Source organism: Scylla paramamosain, chromosome 4 (assembly GCF_035594125.1).
Source record: "Scylla paramamosain isolate STU-SP2022 chromosome 4, ASM3559412v1, whole genome shotgun sequence".
Taxonomy (NCBI): Eukaryota; Metazoa; Arthropoda; class Malacostraca; order Decapoda; family Portunidae; genus Scylla; species Scylla paramamosain.
This window is the reverse complement of record NC_087154.1, coordinates 32558416-32574526: the sequence shown is the minus strand read 5'-3', so window position 1 is coordinate 32574526 and position 16111 is coordinate 32558416. Positions and strand designations below refer to the sequence as shown.

Here is a 16111-nt window from a genome sequence, read left to right as displayed (position 1 = left end):
TTTGTTCAACCTCCGAGGTGTGAGAGGAGTACCATGACGCAGGAAACAATTCGGGGCCACAGCCGCGTCCAAGGCCAGTATACAGACACCATGTGCACAACTACCTCAAAATGTTTGTCGAGACTCGTATATAATCATAGCTCGTAAATCAGCGGTCAGGGGCCTCAGCGTTTGGTGGCAGAGTCCAGGTGAAAACAAGATAAAAAACTAGTATTCTGGAATCAACTGTCGCCACAAGGAGAATAAGTACTAACTCCTTCATTCTCGCAGTTCGTTCGTAGGATTCAGGTTAAAAGGGAAAAAAATAAATAAAAACTAGCTCTTAGGAACGAAACGTCAGCACAACAAGAATTATTACAATCTCACTTATCCTCCTCAACGATCAAGGTTTTCCCAGAGGCGGAGTTCCACTGAAGCCATGGCTAGCGAGACGCAACTTCATGTCATTCATGTGCTGATTACCGAACAAGTGTACAAGACATAACTACAAAAATAAAAAAAATAACAACTTTGTAACGTAAAACTGTACTTTGACCACCCCAATCATATTTAATCTGCAAGTGAGCTTAACTTCAAATTATCCACGAGATAAATAAGGAATAAATGCATAATAAGCAGTTAATCACAAGGTTCGGTAGGAGAAAGGACAATCAACCAACACTCAAATTATAAAAAAAAAAAAAAAATAGCACAAAACACAAGACAGCAGAAGGATAAGAGAATAAAAAAAAAAAAGCCAATATAAGAACGAATAAAAACACCAATAGCAGAAAAACACAGGGGTGAAAAACACACAAAACACCACTGACAGCAATGGTCTGGTGTGGTTACGAGATAATAAGTACACCCAATACACGCTTTGTAGCAGGAAATTGCCAGCGGAGAAACAGCTTGATTATTTTGGGGGAGAGACGAGAGGGAAAAGACACTGGACTGGACAACTAAAATACTTCCGTCTTATTGCTGTGAGAGAGAGAGAGAGAGAGAGAGAGAGAGAGAGAGAGAGAGAGAGAGAGAGAGAGAGAGAGAGAGAGAGAGAGAGAGAGAGAGGCGCAGAGTTAATGGAGAGGCGAAATGTACTGTAGTCACTTAAAAGTCTGTTAACGTTTTCTTTTTTATTCTATCTTAAACTTTCTTTTTTTTTATCTCAGTGTTTAGTCTTTTTTCTGTCTTAGTCTTACTTAGTCATTCTTTTTATCTATAGTCACTCAGAAGTCCGTTAATCGTCTCTTTTCCTCTATCAACTTTCTTTTTTTAATTTTTCATGTTTAGTCTTTTGTTATCTTATTGTATAGTACCTTGATCCGTTGATCTTACAAAATCTCCCTAGTGATGGATTCTTAAGAGATCAGAAGATTTAACATTGAAGAAAAGCACAAATCACAGTGGGCATGAATGTGGCAGGTAAACTAAGCCGTAAGAGAATTGTGCATTTACAGATTCACACACATCCATACCTGACTGTAAATGCTCAAGAAAACAACGGATGTGTCTACGGTAATTCGTTAACTTTTTACCAACGTGCGAAACACCACCATGTATTTACTACCATACTGGTGCATGAGGTGTGGGAATGGGTGCGGCCAAAAAGGGTGTGGCGCGCTGGTGTGGTGGAAAGGTTACTTGAATGAGAGACGTAGAGCACAAAAACAGTTACGACTTAATCATTTTCCACCGAATTGGGGAAAACCTTGACTCACCTGACGTTAACTACACAGGCATAAAGGTCACGAAGAAAAAGAAAGAAAACGGAAACACTCTTACTTGTCAATACAAAATATCTCCATCAACAGAAAATGAAAATTGCAACAACAATCTTTCCCTACATGCGCTCTCTCTCTCTTCCTCTCCCTCTCTCCCTCTCTCTCTCTTTGCCCTCACCTTCCATGCATCCATCAACTACCTTGCTCCTTATATAACCCAGCGCCTCATACTGACGTCACTGCTATGCAACAAGAATCTGCCATTAGGACATCTGACAGACAACGCCCCTCGAGGAGATGACGGATGTCCGCTCAGCTATGTGTGGAACGAGGGCGGCGAGGCAGGAGTCATCAGTGCCCGGAGAGATGCTGCCTAAACCATCCCTCTTAACCTACAAGATCCGGAGGCTGGTAAGAAAAAAGAGAGGGCAAAGGATGGGATGGGGATACAGGAGGTGGGAAGGGGGAGGGCAAAAGGAGGGTGAAAAATGGGAGGAAGAGAAACTGAGGAGAAAATGAGAGTCGGAAAAGAGGGGAAATGAAGGAGGAAAAGGGAAGGAGGGAAGAGGAATGAAAGAAAGGAAGGGTAAGAATCTTAGGGAAGAAGGAAAAATTAGAAAATAAAGGTAAGAAAAAGAAATGTGGAAGAAGGAAAAAGGAGGAGAAAAGAAGGATGGGAAAAGGAGTGGGAAATGACGGAAAATAGAAAAAAAGGTAAGGGGAAAAAATAGGAAAAAGAGACGAATTTGGAAGCATGTCGAAGGGAAGGGTGGGAAAACAGGGTGAGAAAAAAGAGAAGCCTAGGAAAAAAGGGTGAAAGGGGAAAACTAGGGAGGGAGACAGGGAGAGAGAGGGGGAAGGGAGGTGAGTTAGAAGCAGCGTCACCAGTCGCCACTTTGCACTGCACTTTCCATTCCCGAAACGTGCGGAAAGGAATGGGAAGGTGAAAGTGACCTCAAGCGCACCTGCCGTCCTTACACACACACACACACACACACACACACACACACGCCACGTTTTCTGGAAACGCGTCTCGCTCAAGTCCGCGTGAAAGAGAATGTTGCAGCGGCGGGGTATGAATAATGGAAAGGAGAGTCTTGTCGGAATAACCACAGAGAGAGAGAGAGAGAGAGAGAGAGAGAGAGAGAGAGAGAGAGAGAGAGAGAGAATATCCCCGTAAAAAAAAAAAAAAAAAACAGAGGCAGAGGGAATGAAGAAAATATCACTTGAGACAAAACGTTGACTTATTCTGGTTCTGATGAAGACGAATATGTAGAGCGCTACGAATCTGTCCTGGCGGCTCGTAAGGGACGAAGGTAACCTGGCGGGGGGCGAGTTACGCTAAGGGTATTAATTCATGTGTGTGTGTGTGTGTGTGTGTGTGTGTGTGTGTGTGTGTGTGTGTGTGTGTGTGTTTTCATATTCTGTATTTGATGCAGAAGTTGAGGATGTTTGTACAAATTCATACCTCCTTCAGTTGGATAAATGTAGTGTAGTAATGGAGTTGTTCTGAATGCTAGAATTATACTGTTGATGTTATTATTATTATTATTACTATTATTATTATTATTATTATTATTATTGTTGTGGTTCCAAGGCAAACTGCAAAGGGCATGGAAATTAATTATTCCTGTTATTCTAGTTATACTGGAAATGCTATTACATTCTGTTGTTGTTGTTGTATTATTATTATTATTATCATTATTATTATTATTATTATTAGCATTAGCATTATTATCATTATTACCACCACCATCACGACTACCATCGCCATCATCTTTTGTATTGCTATCATCTTTACCAATATCAACATTGTCGTCACGACCACCAGTAATTACAGAGAAAAGAAAAAGGGGAAATGCACTGAAAACACACAAAAGAGACAACTCACACAACTACATCACATTAAAAAAAATGAAAATCAAACACACACAAAAAAAAGAGACCCACAAACGCCAATCGCTTTTCAACAAAATCCACAGTAAAACCTCCTCAATGACTCACTCAGTACCACAACCTGACGCACCTTTCTAACCTTTCTGACTCAACACGGCTGATCTGGCTGACAATAATCCAAGTAAACGTGTCCTTGAGATCGAGGAGTAGCAGAATGAGGAGTATAATAGTGTGCTTCATCTAAATTCATCCTCCTCGTCTTCATTATCGTTATATCATATTTCCGTGCACCACTCTCATCATTATTAATGACTTCATACTCCGTGCCCTCTATCCGACCGAGAAGGCGCCCCTGCCTCTCAACCTTCCTCACTCAACTGTCAGCTGCCTCTGTATTCCACGCTATCTTAGTATAGTTTCTAATTCTCTCTCTCTCTCTCTCTCTCTCTCTCTCTCTCTCTCTCTCTCTCTCTCTCTCTCTCTCTCTCTCTCTCTCTCTCTCTCTCTCTCTATCTATCTATCTATCTATCTATCTATCTGTCTATCTATCTAGTAATTCAACCGCATATTCCAATCAACAACACTCATTTCATTGCATATTCAACCAGCACTCTCTTCCCCACCATCTATTTCCGTCACAATCCCGTCCGTCACTATTAGTTAAACCGAACACGCGTTACGGTGACAGAGACAGTCAAGGAGGGTCGCGTGTCTTAAAAGCATTTCCTGTTGTATAAATATTTAGTGGAGGGGAAGAAGGGAGAGGCAGGAAGGTTGTTGGTTATCTTTGTCTCCAACATCGATCTTTCTATGGTGTCTCTATGGGGGAATAACACGCTATGCCCTGGAATGTAATGAAGGTGAGGTGACGCAGGTAAGTGACATTGGTGATGGGAATAGGAATTGAAGATGACAAGCCGAGAGCAGATGACAGGGTGAGGAAATTAATGTGATGAGAGGAAAAAATGTGTGTATAGGAGTCACAGCACTGCCTCTGAATGTAATGATGGTGAGGTGACAAAGGTAAGTGACAGTGGTGATGGGAGCAGGGATGGGAGATGAGAGCTAAAGGGAAATGGCGGTGCTAAAAATATGCGAGGAAATTAATGAGATGAGGAAATATAAGAGGGAGGAATATGATGCTATGCCTTGGGATGTAATGAAGGTGAGGTAACAGGAATTAGTGATCGGTGATGAGAATATGAAACTAAGATAAGAGAACTGATAATATAAAATAGCAGCGTTAAAAATCTGTAATGAAAATGATGAGATGAGAAAAAAAATGATAAGGTTAATAGTAGTACGCTACTTTGGAATATAACGATGATAGGACGGTAATTGACGATTAGCGGGAAAACACGATAAAAATTACGATGCCAAAATATATAACAAGAAAAATAAAATGGAAGAAAAACATAATAAAGATAAGGTAATATGAATACGAGACTTTGCATCACCATCAGAATCGTGTATTGAAAATAATGACGTGAAAAAAAAAAAATACTAGAGATAAAAGACAGACTAATGGGAAAGATATATTGGCATGAGAGTATTTGTAAAACAAGCCTGGAATGAAGAGAGCAAAGGACTTTTTAAAATACACACGCGTTCCAATGAGTCAGGCGGAAAAAAATGAAACAGAAACGAAGAAAAAGATAAAAGCATAAAAAAAAAAAAAGGAGAGAGGCAAGCGGGATTATAGATGCATAACTGGTGAAAAAATGGACTTTTAAAAAGGTTAGTGAGCACGTACTGCATGGTCAAAGTTGAACTCTTGTCGGAGGAAAAATATATATCCAGTACCGAATACATTTTTCTCCGTTACTAAAACATTTTTATCACATACTATACATACAAAAAAAAAAAAAAAATAAATAAATAAAATAAATAAATAAAATTCACAGGAAAATATATACTCGTTATTTTCCTGACATCGCGACTTTACTCTATGGCAAAGAAAATAAAATATAAAACAAAGAAGTATAATTAATTGTACACCATATTCAAAACAACGTCAAGAGAAGCAAATTAAGAATAGCAAGGGGAGAACGAAGACTCGCTCATTTTCTCTCTCTGACGCCAAATGACGTCAAATTAAATAGAACACAGAGTAAAAGTCGTGAGACAAGGGGAAAAACATCATTAATTGAGAGAGACGACGAGTAGGAGACAAATGCTGGTTAATTTACTGACCCACTGATTGACTGACTCGATTCTGCCACAACAAAGAGACTCAGAGAAAGGATACCACCATCACCACCACCACCACCACCCTATGAACAAGTGACAGACAAGGAAGCCACGTAACCTCTACATACACACACTCACACACACACACACACACACACAGCAGGAATATCAAGGTTACTGAGGTTAACAAATGCACCGACACGAGTCACAAATGCGCACATAGCTAGCTGTCACGTACATACATGCATACATACATACATAGATGGCCATGCAGGTACACGCTTCAATTTGGATTTCATGAATAAAACACGGGAAAAACGAGGGAACAGCGTCACCGGCAAGCATGTTTGGATAAATGCAACACGGCTCTATATTTTGGTGCATATCGTCAGGTGTGCAGGGAGTGGTTCTCCTGCCTATCTGAACACACACTTGCATGTTTTGTGTGTGTGTGTGTGTGTGTGTGTGTGTGTGATAAAATTATTAGGCTCTCTCTCTCTCTCTCTCTCTCTCTCTCTCTCTCGGCGCCTAGATAGCTCAGTTGGGAGAGCGTTAGACTGAAGATCTAAAGGTCCCCGGTTCGATCCCGGGTCTGGGCAAAAATTTTTTTCATTTGAGAAGCAACAACACGTAATTATTTTTACAAAAGTTTTCCCCCTCTTGTAGTCTCTCTCTCTCTCTCTCTGTTTTCCTCCTCCACGCCTCACAAAACCTTTAATCTTCGCACAACTACCGACCTATGTACTCAACTATTGCTGTTCTTGCCTCCTGATCCTCCACTCATCTCCCTCTCCTACCTACGTACTCCGCTCCTTTTATCTTCCACCCCCCTGAACCTTCAATACTCCTCCCTTTCGCTCTCACTCCCCTTCTCACCCCACCACTCCTCCTCCTCCTCCTCCTCCTCCTCCTCCTCCTCCTCCTCCTCCACCCATCGTCTCCCAGGTAGCCGCAATCTTAGCACGGAGAGGGAGGACAAATACTTTTTTTTCACACACGCTCGTCCTGTTCCCGCTAGTTGGGACGTCACCATGGAAACGAGTCGGCAGCTCCTAGTAGTAGATTCAGACCACCCGATCACTGTAATTTTGTTTATCTTGTCTCGCCTTGAAAGTTGGTGTAATATTCTGAAGGTAAAACACTCGTCTCAGGTTTCCCGATAAGCGAGTCAAGTGCATCGCCTCCTCGTGATCAAAAAGCAGGCTGAAGGCTTCCCGGAGCTGAGGTGATGCAAGGGGACCGGTTCTTCCCGATTCCCCTGGACAAGCGGAAAATACATTACACCTGCGGGCCACAGCAAATTAGCAGGATTATCACTACCTTTTTTTGTGAGGAGGAAGGGGATGTGATGATGGAGAGGAGCGAGCGTCTGTCTGTCTGTCTGTCTATCTCTTTCAGTCTCCCTCCCTCGCTGTGTGTATGCGTGTGCGTGTGTGTATGAAGTATTATAATTAATATTCGTAACTAATTTGTGAATACTGACGAGTTGCATTATTCACTTTCCCTCATTATCATTATTATTATTTTTTCATTGCATATACGAGTCACATTTTCTGTCACCACGTGCGTACAAAGGACAAGCCTGTACACACATATAAAGAAAACGTACAAGAAAATCTATAACTAATGCACTCACATCCTTCCAGGTCATTCCTCGTCCTCCCTTTCATCACATTCCACCTTTATCACCACCGCCATTTCTCTCCTTGCAATCTAAATCTCCTTCAATATCTTCCGCTCTTTCCTCTTTCCCTCCATATTTCTACTCTTCTTCCTAATCTCTCTCTCTCTCTCTCTCTCTCTCTCTCTCTCTCTCTCTCTCTCTCTCTCTCTCTCTCTCTCTCTCTCTCTCTCTCTCTCTCTCTCTCTCTCTCTCTCCTTTCCATCCCAAACTTTTTTTTTTTTTTTGCCCTCTATCAGACATTATCCTTTCACTTTTTTTTATCTCTCTCCCTATAGCTATTACCATCGCCCCTCTCTTCCCTATCCGAAATTATCTGGTTCCTTTCCTCGCTTTCCAACGCACCATGAACATAGACTCCGTTAGACTCTGTTATCTTTCACCTTTTCCTTTTTTTTTTTCTTGATTGCTTGCTAGGTGGTACATTCATTCCCTTTCCTACCTCTATTTCTTTGTCCTTCTCTTCCTTCCTCGGCCCACTGTCCTCTCGACTTCTGCTGTCTTTCGTTATCTTTTCACTTTTTAAAAATTTTGTCAAGTTACACAGTTTCTCTTGCGTCATGTTTGCTACGTTTCCTTTCTCTATCCTCTTAGTCATTTTATTCCTTCCCCAGTCCATTATCCTCTCAGCTACTGCTCTTCCGTTATCTTCTTTTTAAGTCATACACTTTTGTTATTTTATTCACTATCAATATTTTATTTATTTTTTTTTTTTTTAAGTTATACAGTTTCTCCTATATCATGTTAAGTACGTTTCCTGTCCTTCCCCCTCCTTTTATTCCTAGTACTTCTCTTCCTCTGTCCCTTATCCTCTTGACCACTGCTCTCTTTCGTACCAAACATCGTCTTAGGTTCCTACGCCCCCATTCATCCCCTTCTGGAGAACCATGAGTAGAGGAAAGCGTCTTCAGGAGTGATGGATAATCCTTTGGCCTCGTGCGGTGCGTCCCTTCCCTTACCTCTCTCTGTGTGTCTCCCTTACCGTCTCCCTTACCGTCTCCCTCTCTCCCTCACCCTCTCCCTCACCGTTCTTCCCCCGCAGCCAGTGATCAATAGGCCAATCAGAGAGTCCTTTAAGCCTACGAGTCCGCGCTTCACCTACCAGTCACTCAGGCCGGGGCGGAGGAGGATTAGTGGCTATCAGTAGCATCAGGTTCTATTTAGAGGAATTGGGTCCTTCGTCTCCAGGATCTCTTTGGTGTTTGAGGAATCCTTTACGTGTTCCTCGGTTTCCCGGTTCCCCTAACCTTCGTTTGTGGGCTTTTTACGAGTGGTTGAAGGATTCAGTGTGTGTGTGTGTGTGTGTGTGTGTGTGTGTGTGTGTGTGTGTGATAAAAAGATGTCTGTAGAGTGTGGGTTTGGAGAATTATAAGCGTTTGTTTGTCTGCTGGATCAAGGCAGTGATCGTTTAAAGAATACTAAAGAATACAAAAGGTGTCTCTATCTTCAAAGGAAAGTGTGTGTCTATAGGATTAATGGGACGATTGTATAGGTTTGCGAACATTGCTGTGTAGGGTATCTGTGTATAGGATGCAGAGGTTGTTCGTGTATCAAGCTCAGGGGGTCAAACTGATACATGCAAGACGAAAAAGGACGCGCGAGTGTTTCAACAAGACTAATAGGATGCTTGTCAGGTGCAGGAGTCATGTGTGTAATCACTGTAAACGTCAATATAAGAGCAAGTGTTCCGAAAACTTCCCCGTACCTTCTCATAAAGCAGAATATTAAGCACTATGAAAACGGGTAATTCCATCATTTGATAACGGGCGGAGTAATCGGATGAGAGGTAATAAAAGACAGACACACCGGCTGCAATTACAGTCGAGAAAACTACAATTTTTACGACGGAAATACAGCTTACGGAAGATTTACTAGTCGATGCTTAACTTTTTTTCCCTCTCTCCCCTCCGCGTGTGGCCTTCACTAGCTCACTAACCAGCAACACGGTCATCATTTATGTACCTAGTATAAGGCGAGACGAAATGAACATAAAATTACCAAAGTGGGAGGCATTATTCAGGGCCCGAATTCCATTAGAACCGGTTCGTCCCGACCATCTAATTCCCGCCCCACGACGCCGCCGCTCGCTGCTCCCTCATGTAATCACCGGCGGGGACTCCAGGCGGGTAATTGTGAGGCAAGCACGCACCACTTTGGGCCGGGCGAGCCTCATTAGCTTTGACACGAGGATGGATGTCCGGGAGGAGACGTGGGGCCTTCTGGAGGCTTACGTTCTGCAATCCTGAGGTCTGGAAAGGGGCGGGAGGGAAGTGGAAGGGTATATACAGGATGTTATCAATGCATGTGACTTCTAGGGTTGTTGTAAGGGAGGAATATCATTGAAAAGGGCTGGAAAAGGGAAAGCAAGTGGAAGGTAACGGAAGGGATGCAGGATAATAAATCCAGAGTAACAAGTTCCTATCAGTTCATGCAACTTTCAGAGGTATTAAAGGTAGAATATAATTAGATATGTAGAATATGCAGATTTACTAAAGTAACTAGACGCCTTTAGTGTCATGCCTCAGTTCTATTGCCGACTCATCCAGTGAAATAAACGTAGCTTCAGCAGTTACCATGTCGATTTAACTATTTGGAGTACGCATTTCTGAGCACAGTTTCACCACGGAGCTTGCTGGACGTAAAGGAAAATTAACAGTTAATGAGTGTGTTGGTTGAAACTGGAAATTTACCTTTCCCTCTTGAGAAACTGAAAAAATTGTTGATTTCCTTGAGAAATGAAAGGAAGCAAACACAGTTGCAAGTACATTTAACTGCTGCACGCCAGATGTACACGTTTTTCAGTGAATAATCTCGCTCATAATGTGATAAATAGCAATTCGAGAGGCTCTTACATAACACTAGATGCGAGTTAAAGGGGCACATGGAGGATATTGGAGGATAATGAAGCAGGTCTGACCGCTGTTACCCCCGCCACTGATCAGGCTCACCACAAAGGCTTTACCATGAACACCACAAACACTCTTACCATTACCACAAATAACTGCAGATGATGCTGCACCATAAAACACCACTTCTGAAACACGCGTGTGTGAATAAAAGTACAAGTCTGGGCGTGCTAAATTACCATTAATTATTTTTTTAATTTAAAGTTTTTAGTTATGATTATTATATGAATATACACGAGTCCATCAGCACAGAGAGTGGGAGGCTTGAAGAGCACATGGAGTTTAATCTTTATAAATGTTTATGCATAAATAGTATAATACATGAAATACATGAAACAAATGACTTCAAGGTCTGAGTGGAAGCAAACAAGACCTTGAGCTCCAGTCATTAGAGGACGTTTGTTATAAATCTTAGCAGCGCATAAACAACAACTGAATATTTTAGACGTATAAAAGAAGATGACATCATGACTCGATTGACCACAACTAACACGACCTTGAGTTCCAGTTATTATGATAAAGTTAACATTTCACTTGCCACGGAGGAAGGATACACATACCACTACACCCACACAGACACGAACACCCCTCTCCCCTCACTCTCGCCTCGCACCCGCACCACGAGGCTCAAGAATGCAGGGTAAAAGTTTCGGCAGACCCAGCATGCCACAGCCCACCACTTGATCAGTCACAAGGCCACGGGAACAATGCAAGAAACGAGACGCAGGCAGGAATAATGCGCTGGAAATATACGTTATACTGAAGCTGCAGAGACGTAAAGTTCGGCTGTGTTACTCATATACCAAAATTTAACGCGCAATATACAGCATCAGCCATTAATTACTGCCTGTTCGAGGAGAAAAAGAATAATAATCAAAGAGGAGTTGAATTCCATTGTAATCCGACCTAGATAATAAGGTTACGGTTTTATTATAGTTTCATCCAATGAATTACACTGAAGTTATAACCGTTACCTAGTTAATCTCGCTATCTGGAGTATTTCTAACACCAATTACACTAGACTTGTTAGGCATAAGGAACGAAAAGAGATAATAAGTGGGTGAACTGCTTCAAACTGCAAATTTACCAAGGTTTATCAACACTCACCAGGCTGCAGCGAGGATATGAGGCAAGAATGCAGTCAGGGAGAGGGCTCGGAAAGGAGGGACTGGGGAAGGCATGGCGGATGGTGAGTGGTGAGGAGCAGGGTGCAGGCAACGTCTCCGCACCATCCAACCCACCGCAACACCTCACCTCCAGCAGCGGCCTTATTCAGCCCCCTCCCAAGCACCCCGCTGGGTCACGACAGTTCTATAACACCGCACCGCAATGCACTGACACGCTTCACTGCCCATGAATGAGTAAGGATCACGGAGAGGGACAAAACACGGCGGAGCAACACGGTGCAGGGATGACTCTGGCTGCTGGTTACGTCACAGGACACAAAAGAAAACGAGATGAGGCACACGGCGGCATGTCATTGGCTGAGGCGACGTTAACTACTCGTTTGGTGGTTCGAGGTAGTTTGCTGGCGGTGGGAAATCTGAACTGCCAACCTCCCTTCCTATGCAAGTCACTGGAGAAGTAAACTATCAATATAATAGCTCCCCAGAATCAATTACTAGGCTCTATCTATGACATACGTAGTTTCTCGTGATATCGCTCAGGTTTCAGAGTTCAAAGAAAGCGGGCCGGAAAGTTATAGTTAGCCTGTTAGGTGGTTCTGCTTCTGCTTAACACCTTGTATAAAAGCTGCTTTACTGGCACCATCTTGGTTACTTTAAATGCAATAATGCTACGTAGATGTCTGATTCATTGTTACGATGACGAATCCCACAAATGCACACATCTGATTAGGTTGCCACGCAAAAGATCGTTGTTTGAAAAGCGAGTCGACACCAGTGACACTCCTCCAGTCTTGTTTCGTAAGGCCACGTCCTTGCGTTGTCAAGTAACAAAGTACATTTCATGCAAAGAATAATTTTCTTTCATTATGCGGTCTTTCTAGATACTGTTTGTATACCGAGTTCGGGTTAAGTGATAGGTGCCCGAGTTGATTATAACACGAACAAGCCTCAAGATTGTAAAATGTCTGATGTATGGAAATTATCAACTTAAAATGGTGAAGTTACTAGTCTCGCTCAGATGGCCGTCAATCACGTGGCCTAATGACGTCATCATAGCAATCACGTGATCAGAGAGAGAGAGAGAGAGAGAGAGAGAGAGAGAGAGAGAGAGAGAGAGAGAGAGAGAGAGCATCAACCGTAGATGATAATAAGAAGCAAGGAGGAAATGGGCAAAACACACAGAAGGCCGCGAGGTGCAGGTAAGGGCTCACGGTGGTAATTACAAAGATTTATTAACAGTGACAGACGCGGGAAAGGAAGGTGCAAGAACGTGGGTGGCGGAGCGGGAAGGCGACCTCGAAACTAACTGACACGAGACGGCGAGGGCAGGAAGGGCAGAGGCGTGAGAGCAGGAGCAACAAAACCTGGGTCGGGCGGGCATGTAGTGGTTGGCGGGGTGCGCGGCGGCTCTGCTTGATGCCCTGGTTGGTGGCGGCGGTGCTGGTGCCGCGGCTGGTAAGATGAACTGATATACCGCTGCTTTTACACTTCATAAATACAACAATGTGAGATTTTGCAATGAGGATATTTAAGATCATATTCCTTAACCTTTCGTCGTCTTCTCTATCTCTTACATTCCTCGGTCTGTAGTTGACGTTATTTGGATTTTAAAGGATGCCTGAACTTATGTGATGGAAAATTTGTGACTGTATTCCTAAACACTTCGTTGTCTAATCTATCACTTACATTCAACAGCCTTTACTGTAAGTTATTGTGATTTTTAAAGGCCATTTTAATTATTTTACGGACAATTTAACAAGGATTTCGCATTATGAATAGGAAAAAACACCCGTGAAAACCTGACTAATCAACTGTGACCAATGAAAATTATCCTAATCATAAAAAAAAAAAAAACACTTCAGAACACGAACCTTACTAGATATGATAGCTTTTAGTAAGTAATAAAAACAAACAAAAAAAAAAACACACAATACAAGTAAAACAACAGAACTTGAGACGCAATATCAAACTAAACACTAACTCAAACACTGAACTCAAACCCCGAGATAGCAGACAACCACAGAGTTATGAGTACTAGGTAATGGTATAACTATGTAGTGTTTCGTGACAATTGCCATTACCAACGCTAATGAATGGTAGACCCGATCCTTGCGTCCCATCTAATTATCCTTTTAGCTTTTTATTGTAACCCTTGCAGTTCACTTTTTTTTTATAGGAAGAGAAGGGAAAGGAGAGAGAGGAGTGAAGGAAAGAAAAGGAAAGGGATGGAAAGAAAAGGGAAGAGACGGGAAAGAAGGGGAACGGAAAAAGAAAAAAAAATATCTACTCATTGGAGGCAAAGGTTAATTCTAAAAGGTAAAAGAAAGGAAAGGGAAATCAAGGGAAACGATATTATAGGAAAGAGGAGAGGAAGAGGAAAGAGATGGATCACAAATACACGAGGCAACGCGTGGCACTTGACAAGACACAACTACTATTACCATCAACTAAACCAATTCACCTCAAACAGCCAAAGCTCCAGCTATCATCGGGCGCACACAAGGGCTGGAACAGGGTCACATAACTCGGGAGCATCAATACGACTCAGTGAAGGCCGTCAGTCAAGAAATTCCCGGAGGCAGAGAGAGAACGTTGTCACTCTAGTGGGGGAAAACTTATTTATTTCCAGCTCTGGCCATGGCGGAGGGAGGTCGGCAGTGAGGCGTGAGGACCACCGCTCTTCGCCTGACATGTAGTAAAAGAGAGGGACGGAAAAGGGCAGGAAGACCAGGGGAGGGACGGGAGAGAAAGGGAGAGGAGACGGAGTGGCGCTTGAAATTAGACGATAAGGCATGGAGAGCAGATGACGTTTGGGGTTTAAGCGAAGCCCCAAGAGGAAGCAGGAGAGATAATAGAGAGGGTGTTGGGAGGGACGGAAGACTATTACTGCAAGGAAAGTGGGAACGGAGGGCGAGGGAGCGGCGGGTTGAAGGGGCAGGAGTTACGGAGGGTGGGAAAGAAAGGAAGGTGTGGGAGGCACCGAGGCAGCGACAGGCCGAGCACGTGGTGGGGGTGGTGGCTACTGCAGCGTGACACTCACCTTGCACACTTGAGTGATTAAATAATTGTTCTGGGGGGGAGAGGTGAAGAGAGAGCAAGAGAGAGAGAGAAAGAGAGGAAGAGTCAACTGGAAAGGTTAATTAGTGTATTCATTCAAGGTAACGCTTCCGGATATTACAAATACATTACACTGCTTGTTAAATCATACAATAAAGAGATAAAAGTTCCGTGTGTGTGTGAATGAGTTGTGTGTAGAATATCCAAGGTTACAACATCAACAGAAATAAAATACGTCAAGTAAAATAAAATAAATTGAAATGTGGAGATGATGTTTCACTCTTCCAATCTTTTATGAGGTTCCAGCCGTCCATGACATCCACCCAGTACTTCCCTCTCGCTCTTAGTGCTGCATCACCGCCCATCCGAGGCCGCGTCCCACTCCCTCCTCTCTACCCTGTCCTCATTTCCCCCTCCAGCCTTCCCTCACCCTCACCCACACTCCAGCCACCCTCCTCTCAAGCTGTCAGTGCTTCCTCATGGACCTCACCTCGTCTTTCCAACCTCATTTATTTTAACTACTCGAGGTTGGCTGGTACACACACACACACAAAACACTCCAGCTTCTCTTTCCCTCCCTCCCTCCCTCTGTCTTTCCTCCACCTCCCTCCCTCCCCCTCCCAGCATTACCACCCACCTAGGCTCATCCGCTAGCCGGCCACCCACACTTCCCCACCCTACCCACCCCACGCACTGCCCATTATCCTCACTCCCCCTCCCCTCTCCCTCTCCCAATCTCTCTCGTACTCTCCCAAGCCTCGCCGCCACCCACTCGACACGCTCATCACATTCTTGCTTGTCCCCTTCCCTTCCACCCACTTATTACTGCCATTATCGGTCTCATTTGGATTTCGTAAGGGGCTTGGCTTCTCTCTCTCTCTCTCTCTCTCTGTGTGTGTGTGTGTGTGTGTGTGTGTGTGTGTGTGTGGTGGAGCCGTGAATAAAGACAAATGAATGGTCTTGCCTCCGTTATGGTTAGCTTGTTAGGGGGCTACGAGAATAAAGGATTGAAAACATGAACGAAAGAAAGAAAGAAAGAAAGAAAGAAAGAAAGAAAGGGAGGGAGTTAGAATTATTATCAGAAAGTATTGCCATATTGTCTTCCTTGTTCATGCATTACTTCCTACAACTTTTTTTTTTTCTAGAGAAGTGACTTTTTTTTTTTGTCTTTTTTAAATGCGTTTTTTGAGGTAGTTTCTCGACTAAACGTAAATTGAATCTTATAAGAGAAAGAGAAATTCTAAAGTCTCTTGCTGATGCTTCATTTGTTGGCATAGTTTGGGAAGAAAAGATATTACAGATAGACTTTTCACAATTTCTTTTTACTCTAGTTTCTCGATTCGACGTAAATGAAAACAATGCATAAAAGATGTTACCAAAAAGTACAAGAATGTATGTACGTGTATGAATTGCTACTGATACGTAAAAAAAAATAAATAAATAAATGGGCAAATAAATAATTAAATAAATAAGTAAAAATAAAAATAAACAAATAAATAAATAAAAGAAAATATATATTTGAGGATTTTTGCGATTCAACCAGTGACGAGT

General features: G+C 42.8%; 1 long non-coding RNA gene and 1 other non-coding gene across 3 annotated transcripts in view; one reads left to right on the top strand and one right to left on the bottom strand.

Moving 5' to 3' along the window:
* Positions 1-11802, bottom strand: part of LOC135100014 (uncharacterized) — a 151159-nt gene extending 139357 nt beyond the window's left edge. For both annotated transcript variants that reach the window (XR_010268484.1, XR_010268483.1), the window contains exon 1: positions 11484-11802. This is a non-coding gene — a long non-coding RNA (uncharacterized LOC135100014). The remainder of the gene's footprint in view (positions 1-11483) is intronic.
* On the top strand, positions 6316-6388 carry Trnaf-gaa (transfer RNA phenylalanine (anticodon GAA)). The gene has a single exon. It is a non-coding gene; the product is annotated as a tRNA-Phe (tRNA).
* Positions 11803-16111: the final 4309 nt, after the last annotated feature.